A 17,824-nucleotide genomic window follows, 5' to 3' on the forward strand; every position below is an offset into this window, starting at 1 on the left:
TCCCCTTGAATTGCTTTCTTGTCGTGCCCTTTTCACCACCTTTGCGTTTTGTATTTGTACTGCTGACTTTTTGAACCCAAACCCCATCTAAATTTCAATTCATTAGATATGGCCCATATTTTAAACTGTCAAGATTTTTTCAAAGGTTTTCTTGGTTATAGTTGATTATAAAGTCCTTGACCTCTCTTGTTTGTTGAACCACTTTGTATTTGTTCTCTTTGAAGGGGCTGAGCTTATATGACTTTTTAACATAATTGAAAGTATTTTTAGCATCCTTTTTTGTCTCCATGTATAAGGATTATCCTTCTCCTTTGATCTCCAAGTAGATTTGTTTAACGGAGTTATTTTTCCACAAAATTATATTGATTTTTATCCTGAATTCAATTTCTTGGTGTTTGTCTAATTGACTTTTTGATACATTTCATTGTTTCTTCTGGGCAAGTTATAATAGTATAACATAATATTTTCTTTTGTTTATTTCCCCCTTATTCTGGCTTGGTTGTAAATTAAGCTAGTTCCAGACCTTTGTTTTGAATTTTTTCTTAAAATAAAGAAAAAATATTTTTGTGCTTTCTGGAAAACTTAGACTCACTCTATTGGGGAGACTCTGGCCTGTAAGAAAAAAGAAATGATTGATTGGAAAGGGAAAATAATGATTTATTTCCATATTTCAAATTAATCTCTAATTTAAAATTTTCCTCTTCCCTTGAATAAATGTAGGCTCCATTTTGCAAATATTTGGTTCTGAAAAGACAATTTCAGAGGCACAAAACCATGAAGATTCATGCAGAAATCTCCAGAATTAAAAATTTAAAAGAAGTTTTATACAGTTTCTTTTAATGTCTTTATAAAATCTGGAGCCATTCCCTATCCCCCATTCCTTTTAAAATAGTTAGAATGTAATTAGTCCAGATACTTGAGTATATAAAACACATACTAGCAACATTATTTTGCTTCTTTTTCCTCATAGAAAGAGTGTGTAATAGGTAAAGCCAGCTTCTCAGTTTTCAGCAGTTTTCTTTATCAAGAGTTCATACTTAGGTAGGCTATAAAGGAAAATTCTTGCATGTGTTTATCTTGGTTTCTTGTTAGGAAATTCATCACATGCTACAAAGAAACTGTAGTCTTCCCTGCTTGCATTCTCATTAATGAGAATTATCTCATTTTTGAAACAGGACAGCAGTAATTTCACATTATAAAGCATTATGTAGTAGAAATGCTTATGGCATTTCCTGCTTGGCAGCTAGGTGGTGTGCAGTGGAGAAAGCCAAGGATTTTAGTTTTGCCTCAGACTTAGTTATTACATGTTACTACATGTGTGACCCTGGGCAACTTAGCCTCTCTGTGCCTCAGTTCCCTGTAAAATAGGGTGTTTTGCCAATCTTAAAGTGCTACATAAGTGCTAGCTGTTGGGCTGTTGATTTTCCCTAGGGATGAGCTCTTAGTAATTTCTTATTGCAAATGCTCAAAAGAGCCCCTGCTGGAGTCTGGAAAGGACTCATCCATGGACTGGAAAACCCTAATACCTAGAAACATCTAAAATAAATAAGTTAATTTCTTTCTTGCTCCTTAGATTTATTTTTGATGTGTGGTGTGTATATATGGTGGCCTAAACCCAGTTTCTGTCCAGTATCAGGTAGTAAGTCCTCCCTAGTAACTGGAGTCTTTGAGTATACCCAAACCTAAGATACTATAGTGTTTGCTTTTGTATGTTGTGAATCCACTTTGTTTCACTAACCAACTTCTTTTTTTAAAAAAACTGGGACCAGTTTTGTTTTGCGTTTTTGCAGGGCAATTGGAGTTAAGTGACTTGCTCAAGGTCACACAGTAAGTGTGTCTGAGGCTGGATTTGAACTCCAGGGCTGGTTCTTTATTCACTGCGCCACCTAGCCACCCCTGGGACCAGTTATTGTAATGATTGCTGCCCTGTTTGAAATCTGGTACTAATTCTTCTTCCTTTCCACTTTTAAATTATTATCCTTTACTTTTTTGATGAATTTTTTCCTCCATGTCAGTTTTATTTTTTGCTATATCACTAAATGACTAATTTAGGTAGCATTGTTATTTTTATTATATTGACTCGACCTACCCAGGAGCAACTAATGTTGATTAATTATCAATATATAATATAACATATTATATACAATATAATATATAAAATATAAAACAATAGTGTTTATTACAAGTATTTTATAGTTTATTATTTTTAATGGAATTTCTCTTTCTAGCTCTTGTCATAGGATATTTTATATTCTGCAACTTTTTGAAACTTTAATTAACTGTAGGGTAAACTTTAGTTCTGTCCATAAGAAGTGATAATTTTGTTTTCTTTCTTTTATTTTTGCCTTTTTGGAAGGCAATTGGGGTTAAATAACTTGCCCAAGGTTACATGGCTAGTTTTTTTGTGTTAAGTGTCTGAGGCCGGATCCGAACTCAGGTCCTCCTGACTCCAGGGCAGGTGCTGTACTCACTGCGCCCTTTCTCTTTCTACTTATTCTCTTAATTTCTTTTTCCTTGTCTTGTTGCTATGGCTATTCTAGTCCTATGTTAAAGAATGATGATAGTAATGGGTATATATGCACTGATCTTAGTGGAAAAGGCTTTTTTTGTTTGCTTTTAAATTTGGATAAATACTATTTATTGTGTTAAGTAAAATTTGATTTATTCCTATGATTTCTGGAGAAATATTCCTGATTCCCAATCATTAAGATTTCCAAGAGAAACGAGGGTTGAATTTTGTCAAAACCTTTTAACATCTATTGATAGAATCATATGGATAATTTATTATATTTATAGTCGTATGTTGAACCAACTTTGTGTTTCTGGCATAAGCCCAGTATGGTCATAGTTGTGTTGGTGTAATGTGTTGTTTTAGCCTGCTTCCTAATATTTTATTTAACATTTTTGCAACAATTTTCATTAGGAAGTCTGTAGATTTCTTTGCTTTGTCTTTCCTTGATTTATGTATTAAGAGTGTCATAGAAATAGATTGTAAAGATGCCTTTTTGTTGAAAACAGTTTATAGGCTATTGGAATGAATTATTCTATTAATATTTGACAGAATTCACTTGTAAACCCATCTATCTGGTCCTGGAGATTTTTCTTTGAGAATTCACTTATGACTTGATTTCTTTTTCTGATATTGGTATTTTATATTTTCATAAGTATTTATTTTCCCCAAGTTATCAGTTTTGTTAGCATTAAAGTGGACAGATTAGTTTATAATGATCTCCGTTATCTCCTTCAGTTGTTTATTACTTCTTTATTCTTGATATGAACAATATATTTTTTTAAATCACTAGGGGTTTTAAAATTAATAAATGATTTTATTTATAAATTCATTCATCTTTTTTGATTTCAGTTTTATTTATCTCTTCAGAATTTCTGCTTTGTTTTTAATTCAGGTTTTGTTTCATAAATTTCTTCTTTGACCCATGGGTTCTCCATAATTATGCTATTACTACAGTTACTTTTAAATTTTTCTTTAGTCAACCTTTATAATTTTTATTGCATAATGATCAGAAAATTGAGTGGTCAGTATTTCTGAATTTCTACATGTGTTACGTAGAATGAAAGCCTACTTGAGTACAGACTCATTTTTGAATTTGTACCCCCAGCATTTAGCACAGTGCTTGCATGCCACACAAGTGCTTTTTCATATACATCTAATTGAAGAAGGGAAATAGTCAGAAATGACAGTGATAGAAAAACAGATATCAGGGAGAAAAAGACAATAAAAATATAGCAGTAGAGGACCTTAATGTCCACTTTCAAACAAAGCTAACCAAAATATGAACAAGAAAGATTAAGAATCTGCATAGAACATTAGAAAATTGATGTATGTATTACTAAGTGGGAATGGAAATACATACTCTAAGCTGTACAAAAACTGATGGTGTATTGGAACATTAGGTAACTTAATCAGAATGACTATTAGGAGATAAGATACTAAATTGCATTGCACTTAAAGGGCTTGCAGATTAAACTGACTTTAAGCTGTTAAAAGAAAGTACTTTGTTCTGCTACTGCTTAACTCGAAGTAGTTATTTTTAACTATTATTATATTTAACTATTCTTACCAGGTATAATGTATCAGCAAAATTATTTAAAATTTAAATTTTTTATTTTTCCTAGATTTCAAGAAAATATTTCAAGTTACACCCAATAGGAAGAACTGCTCTTTCTCTATGCATTGAGAAAAGGTGGGTTCACTGATTTATTTTTTTTATTATTTCATTTATTATATTGATGTTTTGGCACACATTTTTCATGTACTTTGAGCCAATGAAGATCTGTTATCTTTAGTCAGTTTGTGGTTAGTTTTGACTCATTCAGTTTTTAGATTATTCAAATCATTTGTACCTTCTTCCCTTTTTAATTTTACCTGTTATTGGGGCACTAGAAAGAAACTTAAATAATCTATTTTTATGCAAATTTAACAGTGTCATTACCACTCTGAAATTTCAACTTTAATATTTTTGTATGTCGTGTAGTTAATGTTAATCTTTCCTGGTAGTAAGTTGTGACTACTTCTCAGAAAAATGAGGTTTTCTCTAAGACTATTTATTTATTTATTTGCCATTTTTTTGGAAGGGGGGAGGCAGAGCAGTTGGGGTTAAGCCCAAGGTCACATGGCTAGTAAGTCTGAGGTCAAATTTGATCTCAGGTCCTCCTGAATCCAGGGCAGGTGCTGTATTCACTCTACCAACTAACTGCCTGAGGCACTATTTTCTTAAAAATGCATTAGAAATTTCTCATTGTGCAAGGTTCGTATTTTGTTGAAAAACATAAATAACTTTTAATTTAGAAACAAAACTTCCTGTCTGCCACATTGACATGGGAATGAGGGAAGGGAGGGACTCTTATGACAAATATGTAGAGTCAAACAAATTTCCACATTGGCTCTGTCCAGAAATACATCTCATGCTGTACCTCCTTGACATTAGGAGGTGGGTAGCTTGCTTATCAGTAATTCTCTGGAGTTGTAGTTTTTAAGTTTGTTATTGTATAAGTTGTTCTCTTAGTTTTTACTTGGTTTGTAGAAGTCTTTTACAGGACAGTTCTTTCTTCATTTCTAATGCCACAGTAATGTCCAGTTACATTCAAAATCCAGATACATTAAAAAAAGAGCTGCTTTACATATTTGTGGTCCTTTTCCTTTTTTAAAAAATCTCTTGGGGGGGGTCAAAGATTATGTGCAGTTTAGTAATGAAAAGTTTTTTTCTTAATTCAGAAAAATAAAATTTGTTGCTGTTGGTTTGGAAGGGATGCAGTTGCTGTTTTTTCTTTAAAGTTAATCTAAAACTACAACCTGGTCCTTCAGATTCACTGTTTTATCTGTATATATATGTGTGTGTATTAAAAGTAAAAATAAGCTCTCAAAATAGCTGTGCTGGAATTGGTCCATTCCCTGAAGCAGAATCAAATTTTGTGTAGCTTTAGGACTTGGCCAACTTGGCTAAACAGTGGGCTAATTGGATTGTTGGTTTGAGAGCAGCTATTTTCAGCCTTTTTTATGAGAATTCTGGGAATAGGAATTGTAAAATGAATTTTTATTAAGTTTTGTTGTTTTTCCCTCCTTGACATTAGGATTCATTTCCTGATTGTTTCTTCTTGACTTTTACTGGTATCATTCTTCTGTGCTAGAAACCTAGGAAATATTTTGGATAAGTATAAATTAAGTGAATTAAAGAGAGATATTTTGAGTTAATAGAAAAACTAAATATGTTTAGAATTTAGTATCTTTGAAATGTTACAGAATGTTTTAGCAGGAAATGAAAGGGCTGCAGTATTGTTTAGTGACTGTTGATGTTATTTGTATGACATGTTTTTTTCTACCTTAAACTTTTAGATTTTAGAGCAATTGTCTTTGAATTTCCTGCTTACAAGTTGATGCTTAGTTATTTGTTGAATTTAAATTCTAATCTCTCTCCTGTTGCACATCTCTCTCCCATTATATTGGCAGAATGCTGACTTGGCTTCTTGATCACATAGGCTTCTTTAGTGATTCCAATATAAAGAAGTCCACTGTGAGTCTGAGGAGCAAATGAATCAAGAATGTTCACATTTGGTTTTCATTTGGATTCTGTCATAAACTGAACATAACTAACTATACTTTTGTATAGTGGAAATAGCAAATGAGTTTAAAGGGAAAACGTTTGGATCCTAATCCAGTTATTTACTACCTGTGTGATTTTGGGATCAGTTGTCTGATCACTTTGGTACTAGTTTTCTAGTCTATAGAATCAAGGGGTTGAGTTAGGTGCCCTTTAAAATTGTATCCAGCTCTAAAAATGCATGATTTTGATACTTCAAAGAGAAAATTAAATAAAAACTATTTTAAGCTGTTATACTAAACTTTCCGTAAATGCATTCCTTAAATGCATAAGATGTTCAATACAAAGGACTAGAAGTTTGACACACAACAAATAGTTGCTTGTTGAATGATTATTTTCTATCAGAGACAATATGTATAACAAATAAATTCAGAATAAAGAAGGTAGCCCTAGAAGTGGTCACGTGGCAAGGTAGCATCCTGACTCCCACTTAGAGAGGGTGATAATGAAAGAGCTGTTCAGAAAAAGGCAGAGTTCTCTGAATGCCAGAAGATGGAAAGAGGAAAAGAAGTCCTTGGGTGAAGGGATGGTGATGGGCTTCCTATCGAACAGTGGAAGTGGGGTGGACTAAGGAGAATAAGACCTGAGAAAGGATTGAACTGGGTATAAGATTCATAGTTCAAGAAAAGCTATCAATTAACAAACATTTATTAAATGCCTACTTTTAATTGGAAATACTGAGCACCTAGCAGGATTCATGAACAAAATAAAGATACAAAGACAAAAAGTGAAATGGTCCCTGCTTTTAAGTAAATTACATTGCAATGGTGGAGATAAAATGAAAAAAAAAAGTATATACATGCATAAACACCCATATATACATTTTGTATATAATACATTCTATGTACATACACACATATACACATGTGTGTGTATGTGTGTGTGTGTGTGTGTGTGTGCGCGCGCAAAATAAATGCAAAGTAATTTTGAGAGGGACACAGTTAGTGGTAATAAGGAAGAGCAGAGGAATCCAATGCATGGCTCCCAGCATTCCCAGTGCTTGCTTCCACCAGATTAAATGTAATTGGCAAATGCTCAAAAAAATGAATTAAAATACAATAAGGTATGGGTATGTTCATTTGTGGTTTTCTAAGTCATTATGTGGCTAGCAGGTATCTATTTTTATTTGAGTTCAACACATCTGAAGTAGAGAATTCCAAGCCAGTACAAAAGGCAAATGTGGGTTGATGGCAGCTAAACATTGCTGGATTATAGTGTATGGAGGAAAGTAATGTATTAGAAAATTGAAAGGGTAGGAATGGGCCAGGTGTGAAGAGTTTTAAATGCCAGATAGGATTTTATTCTAGAGGTACAAAAGGTACAGGGGAAGAGAATTAGATGGGCCTGGAATAGGAAGACTCATCTTCCCCAGTACAAATCTGGCCCCAGACACTTACTAGCTTTGTGACCCTAGGCAAGTCACTGAAGCCTGTTTGCTTCAATTTCCTCATTTGTCATGAGCTGGAGAAGGAAATGGCAAGAAACTCCAGTATTTTTGCCAAGAAAACCCTGAATGGGGTCATGAAGAGAAAGAGAGTGTGTATGTGTATGTGAGAGACAGATTTTTATTTTTAAGAAAATCACTGATGCCTGTGTAGAGAGGATGCATTGATATAGGCTTTGAGGTAGTGTACTAAAGAGGAGGCTGTTGTAATTGTCCAGGCTACTGGTGATACAGACCTGAACTAGGGTTGTGATTATATAAATGGAGAGAGTATGATGTTTGAGATGTTTTGTAGATAGAAATGACAAGGTTTAATGACTGATTGAGTAGGTGGGATGAGTGAGATTGAGAAGTCTGGAACGACAAATTGACATTTGTCCTTTATAGGGTGACTGTGTCCTTTATAGGGTGACTGTGTCCTTTATGGGGCTAGAGATTTTAGGAAGAGGGATTAGCACAGGGACAAGATAATGAGCTCTGTTTTGGGCGTGTGGGGCTGCAGGCTGTGCTGTCTGAAATGTCCAGGAGGCAGCTGGCAAGATGGGACTGAAGGTAAAAGTGTAATAATTAAACTTATAGGAACTGATGAGGTCACTGAATGAGACTGTAGAGAAAAAAGAAGAGTGTCTAGGACAGTCTTGTGGAACAGTCACAGTAAAAAGACACTTATGGTTCTGGAATACAAAACATTTCTACTTCCTGATGTGATCTTGCTTTTTGGGGACTAAACCAGTAAGTTTAGATCTTATAAAAGTGAAAAATAATACAAAGACTGAGGAAAGGAGAGGAATGGGGCCAACCCATTACTTACTGGGGTTCCTATCTGGACCTGAACTTTCCATTGTATATCTTTTCTGACTTTGGTTGGTAACTAGGAATCAGTAAAAATCTGTTGGCATTGAAAGATGTGAGATCTTGGAACTCCTAGATGTTCTCCAAATACCTCAGATGAGGGAATACTCAAAAACTTGTTCCTACTGTTACTTAAGGTGATAATGTATGAGTTCTTTGCTTACTTGAGCCTTCTTCCAGCAGATTTCCTAGGGATGAAAGGGAGGAAAAATTAAGAGGTTCTTCTTCAACTTGTGTTTTATAGAAAGGATAGAAAGTAAAAAGGTATCATCAATTTGTCAGATGAAACTCGCTTAAAAGATTTACTTTTACTAGGTGGCACAGTGAATAGAGCACCTGGAGTCAGGAGTAGCTGAGTTCAAATCAGACCTCAGACACTTAACACAAAAACTAGCTGTGTGACCTTGGGCAAGTCACTTAACCCCAATTGCCCTCCAGAAAGCACAAAAAAAAAAGGGATTAACTTTTTGCACCTTGATGACCTCAGAATAGCACCTTTATCTTTTTTTTTTTCTATCTAGCATTTGAAAATAATCCAGAAAGGAAAAATCAAATCAAGATTTCATTGTAACTGGGGCTCTGGGTGGTGCAGTGGATCAAGCACTGGCCTTCGAGTTAGGAGGACCTGAGTTCAAATTTGCCCTCATACACTTGACACACTAGCTGTGTGACCCTGGGAACTTGCTTGCTTAACCCCAGTTGCCTCAGCAGGAAAAAAAAAATGTTCATTGTAACATCACTTCCCCCCTTCACAAAAAGAGGGTTATAAATATGATTTTTTGTTGTTGACTTTATTCTTAAATTAAAAGCTGTTTCCTTAGCACATTTTTCCCTCTGGCTTTTTTTTTCTACTCATGAGGATAAACATTCACTGTGATGTTTTAAAGAAAACAAATTACTTGTGGAGAAAATAATATTGGAAATATTGTGGGTTTGGCTAATCCTCCTGTATGTAAAAAACGGACATGTAAACTTGTTAAGGCTTCTTAATTGTCTTACTGTTAATGAAAAACTCATCTAGAGAAATCTGTTCCTAGTCTCATGTGTATGTGTGTTTGTGTGACACTTCAAGTTTAGAAACTTTGGGATCAGACAAGTAAGAGCACCGGCCCCAGAGTTGGGATAACCTGGGATTGAATCCGGGCTCAGACACTTAGCACCCACCCAGAAACACCTGGCTGTGTAACCTTAACCCCAATTGCTTAAAAAAAAAAAAAAGAAACTTTTATAATAGGTTTCCATGTAAATTGAACCATGAGATCAATTGCAGGGTAGTCTGGGATTTGAACTGCTTTACCCAAGCATATATGTAATAGGACATTGAGGTCAATTTTTACTGTGTTTATTTTATTTTTACCTTACTTATATTTCCCAGTATATTCCTTTCCTTTTCTCTTCCCAGAGAACACTTAAAGAATTAAAAAAAGATGAAAATAAAGTTCAGCAAAACTAACCAACTTATTAAAAAAAGTTTGATATTAAATACAGTGTTCTGTACCCATACCCCCTAACTCTGCAGTGTGATGAGATAACATGAAGACCAGTTACTAAATGAAGCTGGTTTAGTGTGGAAATCAAGATGGACACTGACTTCATCTTGTGCTGTCACATATAGCGTCCTCCACCTTTTGTTTCATATGTACAGGTGGATGCAATTAACATCTTTTTATTAATAGAGGACCCTAACACCTACTTATTGCTCTCCCAACTTGGAAAGTTGGGAGAAAAAAAATCTGTCCTCCAGTTAGAAATTAGATTACCTAATTTAGTATCCTACTTAATTGTTTTTATTATAATTAATTGGTCTTATTTGAATAATTTTTATGTATAAATATCTACTTCACTCTGTATTCAGAATTTTTGGATGGATCAGGGAGTCGACCAACCCATTTATTCTTACTGCCTAGATAATACATTACTTTTACTTGGATTGTTTCCTCATTTATAAATTAGCCAACACAAATGAGAGGAAGTAAGGAAGGAAAGTAGGAAGAAAGAAGAAGCCAGCATTTATCAATTGTTTACTGTATTCTAGCACTGTGTTAAAGCTGGGCTACAAATAAATAGCAAAACAAAAGTAAAAAGAAAGACAATCTTTGCCTTCTAGGAACTTATATTCAAAGGGAAGAAAGATAATACATAAAGAGAACTGAAAGAGGAGATGGAGGAGGGTGAAGGGGCATGGTTTTAAGTATAGAAGTCAGGAACATTGCTGAGTGGGAAATGAAGACTGACATGCTCCTTTCCACAGAATGGAGGGCTTAGGAGGAACTCATTGATGGGAAAAGGGGGCAGCCTTTTGGAGGGATATTCCAGATTGAATAGGCCAAGAGGAGCTGGTTTGATATCCCAAGCCAATGAGGCCCTGGCTACTGATTACTTTCATGATGATGCATAAGAGACATGAGCAACAGAGGCATAATTTTGAAGTTACTAAATCAGGAATAGGGCTTGAAGCTATATCCAGGGATGTAACCTGTAGCCAAGTAAAAGTTGGCACTGTCAACTTGGGACTTGAACTTGGTAGGACTAATGCTAGGTGGAAACTGAGCTAACCTGTGAATCTAATCTCCCTGTCACCCAGAGACCAAGGTGATTTAAGGGGAATTACGTCCCTGAGCTTTTGGAAAGATATTTGTATATTCTTAGTATATCTTTCAGTTAAATGGAACTGGGATATTAGTTACTAGATCCCCTAAATTGGAGAGAACATAGCTGGTGGGGACTTAGTCAGCAGCAAGGTAACAAGCCCTTCTTAGGCAATGACTATGTGTCAGGAACTGTGCTAACATTGATAGGAGATTGGCTCTCCTCCTGTCTGTCCAGTTACTCCTCAGTCTCCTTTGCTGGCCTGTCTTCTAAGTCTCCAACCTGGGCTCTCTTCTTATTTCCTTCTATTTCTATGCTATTTTGTCAGCTCCCATGGGATAGTTACAGATTCCCACATCCACATAACCAGCCCTATAGTCCCTCTCCCAAGCTGTCATCACTCTTGGAGCATCTTAAATTTGGCATTTTCAGAATAGAACTCATTATCTGTCCCTCAAAATCATATCTCCTCCTGAAATTCCCTTTTACTATTAAGGGTACCACCATCTTTCCAGTCACTTAGGTTCATAACCTTGCTGTTATTCTCTTATTCAGAAAACATATCCAGTCAATCTTGTCATTTCTACTTTCACAACATTTCTCGTATCTGTTTACTCCTCTACAGTCACAATCCTAGTTTGGGACATCACCTCTTCCTTGGACTATTGGACTCCCTTGGACTTGGACTATAACAGCTTTCTAGCTGTTGTCTGTGTGTCAAATTTCTGTTCACTCAAAACTCTCCTTCACTCAGCTGCCAAAGTGATGTCATCCTTCCTGGAGCTCATTGAGCTCCAGTGGCTCCCTGTTTCCTACACATTAAAGTCTTTAAAGCTATTTGTAATCTGTCCCCTTTCCTACCTTTTCAATCTTCCCACACTTCACTCCTCAACACAAACTGTATAATGTAACTACACTGACCTATTTGCTTTTTCTCTAAAAAGACAGTTCATCTCTGATTGCTTTTGCACTGACTAACCCTCATTCCTGGCATGCTCTGACCCTGACCCTTCATTTCTGCCCCTCAGTTTCCCTTGCTTTCTTTATGACTAAACTCAAGAGCTTATCTTTGAAGCATTTCTTTCCTTGTTACCTCATCTGTTAATGCTTCTTTCAGGTTATCTTCTCTGTTATTAGTGTTATTAGTTATTTACATGTTATCTTAGTATTTTACATGTTATTTCCCTCTTATAGTCTACATTGTAGTGCCAGTGCAATACCTATGGCACCCATGATCCATGATAAAGACCATGACTACAAATATTCCCACATGGTGCTTGCTCACAAAATATAAACTCTCCATACAGAGGACAGAAGCAAAGCATTTATTTAGACACCAGAAAACCAAATCCCCAAACCAGAAAGTCGATTCAGAGCCACAACATCCTTTAACCTTCCCACAAACCCTCAGGAGCCTGACTCCTTGCCTGAGCGCCCTCCCCTCCAGCCATCTAGTCTAGCTCTTGACTCTCAGCTTCCCGTGGGCTCTTCTCTACCCTTCAGCAAACTCCTCCCACCACAGGCTCCATGTGACTACATTCAGCCTATTAGGAGGCAGAGTTCACTTTCAAAGCAGGGGAGGTCTTCAAACTCCCCCCTAGGTCTGTTAAGGGGCAGGGAAGATCTTCAAATTCCTATTATAGAGGGCAGGAACTTTTTTTTGCCTTTCTTTGTAAATCCAGCCCTTAAACTTGGCATTTAGTAAGCACTTAATAAATGCTTATTAACTGACTAGGGTAATGGGGAGTTGTGTGAAATAAAAATAAACTGGAGCCAGATCATGTAGACCCTCAAATGCTAGGCTAAAGGGTTTGTATTATGTCAAATAGGCAACAGGGAATTGTGGAAGATTTGGATTTTTGTGGGATGTTTTTCTCGAGGTTACCTAGGATTAAGACTTGCTAATAAAGTTTTGGGTCCATTTTCTAAATAATTTTAGCACTTCTTTAGTTATTCAAGTTAACAAATTCATTTATTTTAGTTCTCTTATTTGTGCCCTCTGGATTAAGGTTACCTTATCTCTGAAGTGATAATAGATTTTGCTGAAGATTGTGAGAAAAATACTAAGGAGAGAGATTCAAGAAAAATGTGAAAAATTTGAAAAGGAAGAGGTTACTTCTGGAGGGGCAGGTGAAGAATAATTCTTCAAGAAAGAGCTGGCACCAAGGTTGAACCTTGAAGGGAAGGGTCTTAAAAGGTAATCCATTCCAGGGTGATAGGTAGGAAAGTGGAGGAAGAAAGTAAAAAAAAAAAAGACTTAAAAAATTAACAAGGTTTTATTTGTTGCAGTAATCTGAAATTTCTTTCTGATTTTTAATAATTGTGAAAATAAACATGTTACCATTTTTACAGAAAGAATAAGGGATATTTAACATAGATGTTTTTAGCTGTTTTGGGAAAGGAAATGTGAAGGTTCTTTTTTCCTTCTTATTCATTTATATCAAACCAAAGATGGAGTAATGGATTATCCTAGCAGAGCACTTGTTTTGGTGACCTGTTGTGTTCCACTCCATTTCTTAGGAATGGAGACTAGTTCTAGTTTATAGTGGCATGTGAGGAGAAGATATATGGTTTTTATTATTGGTATTTATTATGCTCCTGGCAGTTTGGGAAGTGTGGTGATAGGGTATAAAAATTAAGCATATGTTTTTATTGACATCTTATGCTTTGAATTATCATTCCTCTGTGTATGTTTGCCTTTTCTAGTCTGGATTAGAGGAACACAAAGAATAGATAAGAGAGGCAGAGAAAACAGTTTAGCAGAACTAATCAATACATTAAAAAAAAAAAAACATCTCAAAGTGTTCCATCCATATAATCCTTCACTTATGCAAAGAATTGTGGGTAAACTTGTTAAAACTTGTTGGAGACAAGCTTGGTTGTTAAAAATTTTATAGTGTTCAGTTACATTTATTAGGGTATGAATACTTTTAATGATTTCAAGTTCATTCATCCTGCCCTAGGTGTAGAGGTTCATCATAAAATGAGGTATAGGATTTAGGGGTGCTCAATACCCCAAAATACCAACACACTGATTGAATTTGACTCAAGTCTTCTCTCAGCCAAAGAAAAGTAAAGTTTATTCAAAGTTCGCCATATTGGGTAGACTCTTAAGGAACCTCGGTATCTGTAAGGTTTGTATTGGAAAATTCTGTGGTGCTCTCACACATGGAATCTAGGGGTGGTTTAGAGGAGGAGTTTGGGGAGGGTCTTCAGGAGGAGTCAATGAGGTAATTACTCCAGTACCGCCTGATTAAGGGTAGAAGTTGCTGGAGGATACCTGGAGACCACAGACTGTGGTGGGCTAGGCCAGTTGAAGGGTGTAAGTTGATTTGGGTATAGACATTTTGGGAGGATCAAGGGTGGGAGCTAGCTGGACAATGGAGGGCTAGGCTAGTAACCTAGAGCTGTAATGAAAGGCTTATGGCCTCATGCAAATGCCTCATCAAATGAGAAGATTCAATCTGAGTTCAAGAGGGTTCCCAGAGCCTGTACCTCATCACTAGGGAAGATTTGGCCTGATGATTTTCCTTCTTACCTTCTAGATTTAGGGACATTGCTTAGATGGCACCTAGCAGTTCATGGTACTTGGACATTTGACTTTAGATAACATTATTCTGTGATATTTATAGAAAGGAAACAATTTTCATTAAGCCATTCAATGCGGACTGAAAAAAACCTGTTAAATGTAATTAGTGATATAAAGACTCAGGTGTTGGTTTTTTTTTTTTTTTAAGTCTTTGCTGTTCTGCTTTGGAGGGTGGGACCATGAACTCCAAATTTTCATTTAAGGAGAGAGCTCAACTGAGGAATCTCTTCATTTCTCACCTTACTTGTGGGACTCCTCTTTTCTTTTCCACTGGCCCCTTCTTGGGCTCATTGAGATAACTTCATTATCTGGTAAGATCTTGTCAGCCTTGTTACTCCACCTCATTGCTACCCCTCTGCCTCTCTGATTGAAGGATGGGACCATGAACTTCCAGGAGAGAGATGCTCAGGAGGCTCCTTTCTCACCTGGCTCCACTGCTGCTTTGGGACTTCCTCTTGACTTTTCCACTATGCTACTATACCTACTAGAGGTATCTTCTCCATCCCTTCCCCTTCTCTCCCTTTTCAGCTTCCATTTGTGTTTTATGTGTTTATGCTTCTTGAGGGCTGGGGCTGGTCTTGTCTTTGCTCTTTTTGGAATGTATCCCCAGCACTTAGTACTGTGCCTGGCACAAAGTAGGTGGTTAATAAATGCTTATTGACTTCTGAATGGACTGAAATTTGGTATTTCAAATGAGCATAAGAAGCTGAGAATACTGCCTCTTTGAAAGGACGTAAAACAAGATTTTGAAAGGACTTAAATGTAAAAGTAGAGAAAGAACTTAAAACAAGATGACATTTGGAAAAGTTAAAAACCTCTATGACTATAACCGAACATCCTCTGATCTAGCTTCCCTCATCGTCACGACGAATCATTTATTCAATATCAATATTAATATTTATTAAGCACCTACTGTGTGACAGTCATAAGCCCTAGGGATACAAAAAGAGGCAAGAGACTTCCTACCTTCAGAGAGCATACAACCTAGTGAGGGAGACAACACGCAAACAAATGTATGCAAAGCAAGCTGTGTACAGGATAATAGGAAATAATTTGCAGAGGAAACCACTAGATTTAAGGGTTAGGAAAGATTTTCTATAATTAGTGGCATTTGAGTTGGGACTTAATGGAAACCAGGGAAGTCATTAGGTAAAGCTGAAGAGGGATAGCATTCTAGGTGTGTGGGGTATGCAGACCCTAACCCAAATTGGCTACTCAGAGACCTCAAAGTGAAGATGGGAAGTTTATTAGAGTCTTGGGCGAGAAGCGGGCGGTCCAGTCGCTGGAACAATGCCCAGGGGAGGAGGCCACCTTACAGAAGCTAAAGCTGGGTTAAATAAGAAAAGGGTTATCAACATGAACATAATTATTCCTAATGAGGCTCTAATCTTGTTGGATAATATACATAATACATGAAGTTCATTACGCACGCACAGTAACAATCTTAGAATACTGAACCCCCTTCAGTCTTACCCTAGACACCTTCTTATCGGGACTTGAGTGCCCCAAGGCTACTGTCTGTTCCTCTATTGGTCAAATCCACCTGCTGCTGCCAGCTCCTTTCCATTCTTCATTATTTTTAGTATTATCTAGGAGTTTTAGTCTTAAGAACCAGTTTGAGAACACCTGGGCTTCTTTCCCAAGGTTACTGTCTCCTTTGCAGTCTTGTTCAGCAATTCTTGCAGTTCTATAGAAACTTCACTCTTTTATGGTAAGCTGGGTGAAAAGGGCTGACTAGAATAGAGCAACTATATAGAAAGATTTCTAAAGTTTAAAAGTCACATAATTTCTAGAAAAATGGTAACTTAGGCCTAAGGACTTACTTTACAGATAGTCTCTGAGAAACCACACTTTTACCTGTCCCATACATAAGCTTGGGGGACAGCCAGAAAAAATGCCCAGAACCAAGAGGTGGAGTGTTTGTAGAACAATCAGGAGGCCAGTGTCACTTGATCAAAGAGTACGTGGAAGGGGAGCACAGTGTAAGAAGATTGGAAAGGTTGGAGGCAGCTACTGGCATTTATTGATTTGGGTGGTAACATCATCAGACCTGCACTTTGGGAAAACCACTTTAGTGACTGAATGGAGGATGAATTGGAGTGAAAAGAGACTTGAGGCAGGCCCAACCACCAGCTGACTATTAAGGTATGAGGTGAGAAGGGCCTGAGTAGACTAATAAGACATGTTGCACAGGTGAAATCAACTGGCCTTGGTAATACCTTGCTTATGGGAGGTGAGAGATAGTGAGAAATCAGGATGGCAGTTTAGGTTGTTAAGCCTGAGGGACTAGAAGGATGGTTTTGTTCTGTATAGCTAAAGGGAAGGTAGGGGTGGGAAAGGTTTTGGGGGAAAGTTCTGTTTTGTACATATTGATTTTAAGATCTCTACTGATGAGGTATGGGCTCTGGGAGCCTCCTTGAACTCTCCTTGAATCTTTGAGGTACTGGCTCTGGGAACCCCCCTTGAACTCTGATTAAATTGTCCCATTTGATGAGGCCATAAGCCTTACATAGTGGCTGAGCCCAGACCTGTTACTAGACTTCCCACCCTAGAGCCTTATCAAAATATCAATCCACCCTTGAACTGGCCCTGGCCCGAGCCCACCAATGTCTGTAGTTTCCACACAGCCTCCAGCAACTTCCCACCCTTAATCACTCATTAACCACTTTAACTCCTCCTCTAGAGCACCCCTAGATTCCTTCCACAGCCTTCACTATGTAAGACCAACTTGTCTCCATGTTTGTGTGAGCACTATAGAATCACCTAGCACAGGCTTACTGCGTCCAATACAAGCGAACTTTTGGGAGCTACAGGCAGAGGGCCTAGAAGTCCCTTCCTCCATAAAGGAAGGTTTGAGAGTAAGCCTCGAAAAACAAACAAAAAACCCATAAAAAAGTACCTGAAATTTTCCCAGTTCCCTAGCACCAAGAGAATTGAAAGAATCTGGCTTACACTTCCAGATGGGAAGATGGGTCTGTCTTTGTCCTCTATTCTTCAGAAGCTGCGCACATGTCCATGTTCTCCAAAACAACCAAACAGGACCAAGAATCTGAGGTCAGACCGAGCAAGAAACAGCCTCCTAGCTGTCTGACCTAATGGGACCTGAGAGGTCAGGTCTCCCCCAGAAAAACCCCACAAAACAAAAAAGACAAAACTGCACTTCCAAGCTACTAGGGAAAGAGAGAGGCTTTACTTCCGTACCTTCCAGTCCAGTCTGGAGAAGAGCTTGAGATT

General features: G+C 37.1%; 1 protein-coding gene across 7 annotated transcripts in view; it reads left to right on the forward strand.

Annotated features, from left to right (window-relative positions):
* The window catches only part of SIPA1L1 (signal induced proliferation associated 1 like 1), a 367,706-nt gene that overhangs the window by 61,630 nt on the left and 288,252 nt on the right, over nt 1-17,824 (forward strand). For all 7 annotated transcript variants that reach the window (XM_069092084.1, XM_069092083.1, XM_069092086.1 and 4 more), the window contains exon 3: nt 4,135-4,202. The gene's annotated coding sequence lies outside the window, so the exon portion shown is untranslated. The remainder of the gene's footprint in view (nt 1-4,134; nt 4,203-17,824) is intronic.

Source organism: Petaurus breviceps, unplaced genomic scaffold (genome assembly GCF_028583685.1).
Source record: "Petaurus breviceps papuanus isolate PSGF00001 unplaced genomic scaffold, PetGlider_PUasm1.0 189, whole genome shotgun sequence".
Taxonomy (NCBI): domain Eukaryota; kingdom Metazoa; phylum Chordata; class Mammalia; order Diprotodontia; family Petauridae; genus Petaurus; species Petaurus breviceps.